This window comes from Podarcis liolepis (genome assembly GCF_965112155.1).
Source record: "Podarcis liolepis genome assembly, chromosome: 1".
NCBI classification, from domain to species: Eukaryota; Metazoa; Chordata; class Lepidosauria; order Squamata; family Lacertidae; genus Podarcis; species Podarcis liolepis.
In genome coordinates this window covers 15,641,653-15,647,652 of record NC_139554.1, presented here as the reverse complement: position 1 = coordinate 15,647,652, position 6,000 = coordinate 15,641,653, and positions in this window count along the sequence as shown.

The following is a 6,000-nucleotide window of genomic DNA, read 5'->3' as shown; positions in this document are numbered from 1 at the left end:
TTAATTTGCAATCCCGCCCCACCCACCCCTTTCTGACCTCCTACTCCTGTGAGCGTAAACGCTTTTTTGGCTTTGCCAAGTCACTGTGAGACCAGGATTGAGCCAGTGTGTTTCACTAGTTAAGTCTCCAAGGTTATGGCCAAAAGTCCATCGAGGTTCCTCAACAGGCCACAGGAACACAGGAACAGGAGTAACTGAGCATTAATGGCATCTATAGGGTGTCGTACTTCACAAAGGACAACCCACCATTTGAAGAAGTCCTTTATTTGAAGGCCTGCCCACTCCAAGTCCTTTATTTAAAGATAAAGGACTTGAAGAAGGAAGAATAGGGGCCCTGAAGTTGCCCATCAACCATTAGCACCCGGGCAGTGGAATGGGGAGACATGCAGATAACCAGATCAGGGCTATCTCGCATAAGAAAAGCCCTGCAGGATCAGGCCAATGGCCTGTCCAGGCCAGCAACCTGTTCTGACAGTGGCCAACCAGATGTCTGTGGGAAGCTCACAAACAGGCCCTGATTGAGACATATTCCATTTCTGTTTCAATTACAGTCATCATTTCTAAAATTGTATCTATGCATTGTAACACGCAAATGTTATGCAAATCTGTGTCCTCTTTTGCCCTCCTGCTTTTAAATGACACATTTCCTCTTTTTATGGCATTGGGTAACTGACTGCCCTAGACATTTCCAAGGTAAAGGGTAGTTTCAAGGCAGTCCGGACAATTTCCTAGATTCACTAGATTCAATTTCCTAGATTCACTCTCAGCTTGTTCATGCATGTGCAAGTTTTGCTCAGTCTCTTATCATTCCACTATAGCTGCCTACACATCATGCGTTTGAAGCACTTGTCTTGTAGAATCCTTGGAATGGTGGTTTGTTAAGGGTTCTGGGAACTGTAGTTTTGTGAGGGGTAAACTACAGTTCCCATGATTCTTTGGGGGAAGTAATGCACTTTAAATGTAGGGTGTATATGCAACCTTAATGAGTCTTGGTCAGACGTGAAAGCTTTAACCATGGAGTCACATACCCTCCAACTTTTCTCCGATGAAAATAGGGACATCCCATTCCAAAATGATAATTTTACTGTTTATACCCCACACATCTTACTGGGTTGGCCCAGCCAATCTGGGCAGCTTTCAACATATATAGAAACATAATAAAACATGAAACATTTTTGTAAAACTTCCCTATACAGGATTGCCTTCAATCCTCTGGGGGAGGGGGGGGTGTGTGTCGGATAACTCCATACCCTCCAACATTTCTCCAATGAAAATAGGGACATCCTAAGGAAATGTGGGGCATTCTGGGATCAAATCAGAAACTGGGACGGCTTCTGTAAATCAGGGACATCCGTGGAAAATAGGGACACTTGGAGGGTCTGGAATCAGGTGAGGTGAAAGTTCTATTCGCAGTAAAAAATTGGAGCATCCTTCACACATGCAAATCACCACTCACAATCAGCCTGATAAAAATGCATGTGAAATCTGCCCTGATGTGTCTCGCACTGTGGCTCACAACAACTCACTGTTGTCAACAGGGCCAGCCCACCCATCAGGCTTGGTGAGGCAGTTGCCTCGGGTGGCAGCTGGGAAGAGCAGGAGTGTGCTTGTTATGTACTGAGTTGAATAGGATTCAGAATGCAGCAGTCTGATCGGTCCTAGAACAATAGGATTCAGAATGCAGCAGTCTGATTGGTCCACAAGAGACACCCAATCCAGCTCCAGGTGGAAAGGAATCCGTAACCTGATTGGCCTACAGGAGAATCCTGGAATTAGCCAATCACATGCAGCCCACTGTGTAAATAATGTATATAAGACAGACATTCTGGGGGAACTTCCATTCCTCCTCACCACTATGAGCTGAATAAAGAGCATGAAATTCACTCTCGACTCTAAGTATATTTCAGTGCTGCTTGCCTCATCCTCCGCTGCCACCGCCTCTGTCCCCCACCACGCCCCTGCCTGCTCCTCTCTGCCCTGGGCTGCCTGTAGTTACCTCAGACGGGGGGGGGGGGGCGGAGAAGGAGAAGGAGACAGTGGGATGGCAGCATCTTCTGTTTTGCCTCATGCGGCAAAATGTCTTGGGCCAGCCCTGGTTGTCAGCTTCTGCCTCTGGCTGTTGAATGAACGTTTAGTAAACCAACACTGTGTGTTTTTGAGAGCAAGACTTCTTACGCGGGGTTTGCTGCTTACATAATTGCATGTAATTACTTCTCACCTAGAAATGCTAGCTGACGCTTGAGTTCAAATTCAAAAGGCTATCGAGTGTTCATATGGCTCTGGGGGGAGGGGAGCTATGCTTCGAACACTGTGCAGCGCTGCTTCAATATGCCTTGCATATTACAAGACTGGATGCATTAAGGCTGCAACCCAAAACACACTTACTAGGGAGTAAACCCCACTGAACAGGGTGGACTTACTTCAGAGTATGTATGCGTATTCTGTGCAGACTTATTTGGTAAGCAGCTACATCGAACGCAGTGGAACATTACCTCCATGTAACCAAGACTAGGACTGGGCTGCTGGGCTTGCGATTAGTTAGAGGTGGAATGGGGAGGGGGGTAAACGACTATGGAACATCAGTACAGTGGTGCCCTGCAAGACGGAAAACTCGCTAGACGAAAGAGTTTTCCGTTTTGGAGGTGCTTCGCAAAACGAATCTCCTATGGGCTTGCTTCGCAAGACGAAAATGTCTTGCGAGTTCCTGCGGGTTTTTCCCCCTCCCCTCCTTTTCTAAGCCGCTTATCAGCTGATCCGATAAGCCGCTAAAAGCCACTAATAGTGCTAATAGCGCTAATCCGTCAATGGGCTTGCTTCACAAGACGAAAAAACCACTAGATGAAGAGAATCACAGAACGGATTCTTTTCGTCTTGCGAGGCACCACTGTACATATTGGAGGGCATCATGCGTGCTATACATTTTGGCCCCATTGAAATTCCTCAGGAGGAAACGCTTGGGTGTGTACTGGTACACAGTCTTTAGTCCGGAGAGGGCACTTGTATGCTGAAGGGCCTTATGCAGTTGTGTAGTGTGAGAGGGGGCCACAGGGGCAGTTGCCCAGTGTGCAAAATTGTTAGGGGCTGCAAAATTTCAACACCTAGTGCTGCCTCAATACAGCTGTGGCTTCCGTCGCTGGGCTCCATTGAAAATGGCTTCTCCATGTGAACCAAGAAGTGACTTCTCCAGACAGCGGAACAACTCTTTTCTTATCTTTGCAGCTGGGATCTCCTGGGTGACATGGATGCCGTTAGGCAGTTGAATGTGCATGCGTACTCCGTTTCCTTCCCTCCTCCCCCCCCTCTGCGCAGCCCAGGGCACTGGCAACCCACGCTGTGCCACTAGCCTTACAACCATAGTGTAGAATTGTGTGGAGCAGAAGCAATGCCACTGTCCCTTTCTTCTCAGATACAGTGGTACCTCGGGTTATATACGCTTCAGGTTACAGACTCCGCTAACCCAGAAATAGTACTTCGGGTTAAGAACTTTGCTTCAGGACGAGAACAGAAATCGTGTGGTGGCGGCGCAGCAGCAGCAGGAGGCCCCAGTAGCTAAAGTGGTGCTTCAGTTTAAGAACAGTTTCAGGTTAAGAACGGACCTCCGGAACGAATTAAGTATGTAACCAGAGGTACCACTGTAGAATGAGATTTCTCCTGCTAGGTCCTTTGAGGTCCTTTGGGTAGGTACCACCAAGTCCAGAGGATTTAAATGGATGCAGATCCCTTCTAGCGAGAAAAACAAACAAACAAAATAACGCACCATTCTTTTTGTTTGTTGTTGTGTTCTTGGCTTTCTAGATTTGTTGTGGAAGCTGAGTGTCATAATGATACGTTTCTGCCGTGCACTTAGAAAATGGCAGATGGTGTTTTAAGGCAGAACAAGGCTGCACAGCATGCTTTGTTTGGTTTTCGGCGCACTTGTTGGCAGTTTTCTAACACGCCAAAGCTTAATCCTGGAGGAAAGATAATCTATTTAGCTTAGTGGTGGCCTATCTACTTCTCCCCATGGTACCCCATGCCGACGGTTTTTGCCAATTGTAAAAGAAGGCAACACTGTTTGGGGTTCTTGAATGAGGGAAATCCGGTACTGTCGTGTGTGTTTGATTGACGCCAGGACTTGCGATGTCAGTCAAGATAACCGGTGGGAGAGCTCTTTCATAACAATTGGTTATTACATCACAAACCACTTAGAAGCCTTTCCCCATCCTTTATTACTACCATTACTGCTATTTTAATTTACTACCCAACCACAACGATAAATGGGATGAAGAAGCTCTCCTGGTAAAGTTGCAGATTGGGACTTTTTAGTTAGGCGAGGAAGAAGTTGACGTGATAGGAGTTTGTAAAATTCTGCAGGGCTGTCCGATCCTCCTCCCTCCCTCCCTCCCGGCAGGCTGCCAGTAACGAAAAAACAAGAAGCTCTTACCATGGTATTTTAGTCAATATTCACAGAGAGGGACATAGGATGTTGCCTCTTTGATATTGGCGTTGCTCCAAGTAAAGTCCCACCCCCTCTGTCTCTCCTATTCTACATCATTCCTGTATTGGCTGATCTGTGCTTTCTGCATCTGAGCCTTCTGTTCTCCTACTCTCAATGCCCGCCTGGTCCTGGTCGGTCAGGAATGCTTTCTAAAGTCACGACTGTCAGCTGTCTCTCCCCTGGTGCTTTTTTCTCCTCCTGCCAATCTCCCAATATTTCTTAGCTTCTCCACTCTGTAGCCTCTGAACGATGACCTTCTGCAAACCACTGTTCTAAATCTATACAGTGGTATCTCTGGTTGCGAACGGGATCCATTCCAGAGGCCCATTTGCAACATGAGCAGAACGCAACCTGCATGGGGGTGTCTGTGCACGCGCGGGTTGCGATTCACCGCTTCTGTGCATGCGCGTGACGTCATTTTGTGCGTATGCGCAAGCAGCGAAACCCGGAAGTGACCCTTTCCAGTACTTCCGGGTCGCCACAGGACGCAACCTGAAAAAACGTATCATGAAGCAAACGTAACATGAGGTATAACTGTAGTGTCCTCCTGTTCCCGGGAAGGTCCAAGAGAAGTGGGAGGCGGTCTCCACCATTCCTCCTCCGATGTCCAGTCCCTGATACAGAAGGGTTTTCCTTCCTTTCTCTTAACACTAGAACTCGTGGTCTAGTGGATGTTGCAAGATGACAGACAGATCAAAGAAAGTACAGTGGTACCTCAGGTTAAGTACTTAATTCGTTCCGGAGGTCCGTTCTTAACCTGAAACTGTTCTTAACCTGAAGCACCACTTTAGCTAATGGGGCCTCCCGCTGCTGCCGTGCCGCCGGAGCACGATTTCTGTTCTCATCCTGAAGCAAAGTTCTTAACCCGAGGTAATATTTCTGGGTTAGCAGAGTCTGTAACCTGAAGCGTATGTAACCTGAAGCGTAAGTAACCTGAGGTACCACTGTAGTGGTATATAAACACTTTTACAAATAAATAGAATACAATTCTGTTGCTGCTGCTGGCTCTATCTGTAACTGAAGTCTGTATTTTTGTTCTATGCTGTTTTAACCTTAATGTTCAATTTGGTTTAGAGACTGTATATATTCACCCTCAGTACCTCTTGGTAAAGGGTGGATTATAAATACTATCCTAATACAGTCGTACCATGGGTTACATACGCTTCAGGTTACATATGCTTCAGGTTAAAGACTCCGCTAACCCAGAAATATTACCTCTGGTTAAGAACTTTGCTTCAGGATGAGAACAGAAATTGTGCTGGGGTGGCGCAGCGGCAGCAGGAGGCCCCATTAGCTAAAGTGGTGCTTCAGGTTAAGAACAGACCTCCAGAACGAATTAAGTTCTTAACCTGAGGTACCACTGTAATAATAATAGTAGTAAAACAACAAGAACAACAGCACAACATTTCCTTTCCTACAGGGTTCCCCCACCCACCTTGGGATGGAGTGTGGGGAAAGATGAAGATCTTTCGAACCAGAGTGGTACCTCTAGTTACAAACTTAATTCATTCTGGAGGTCCATT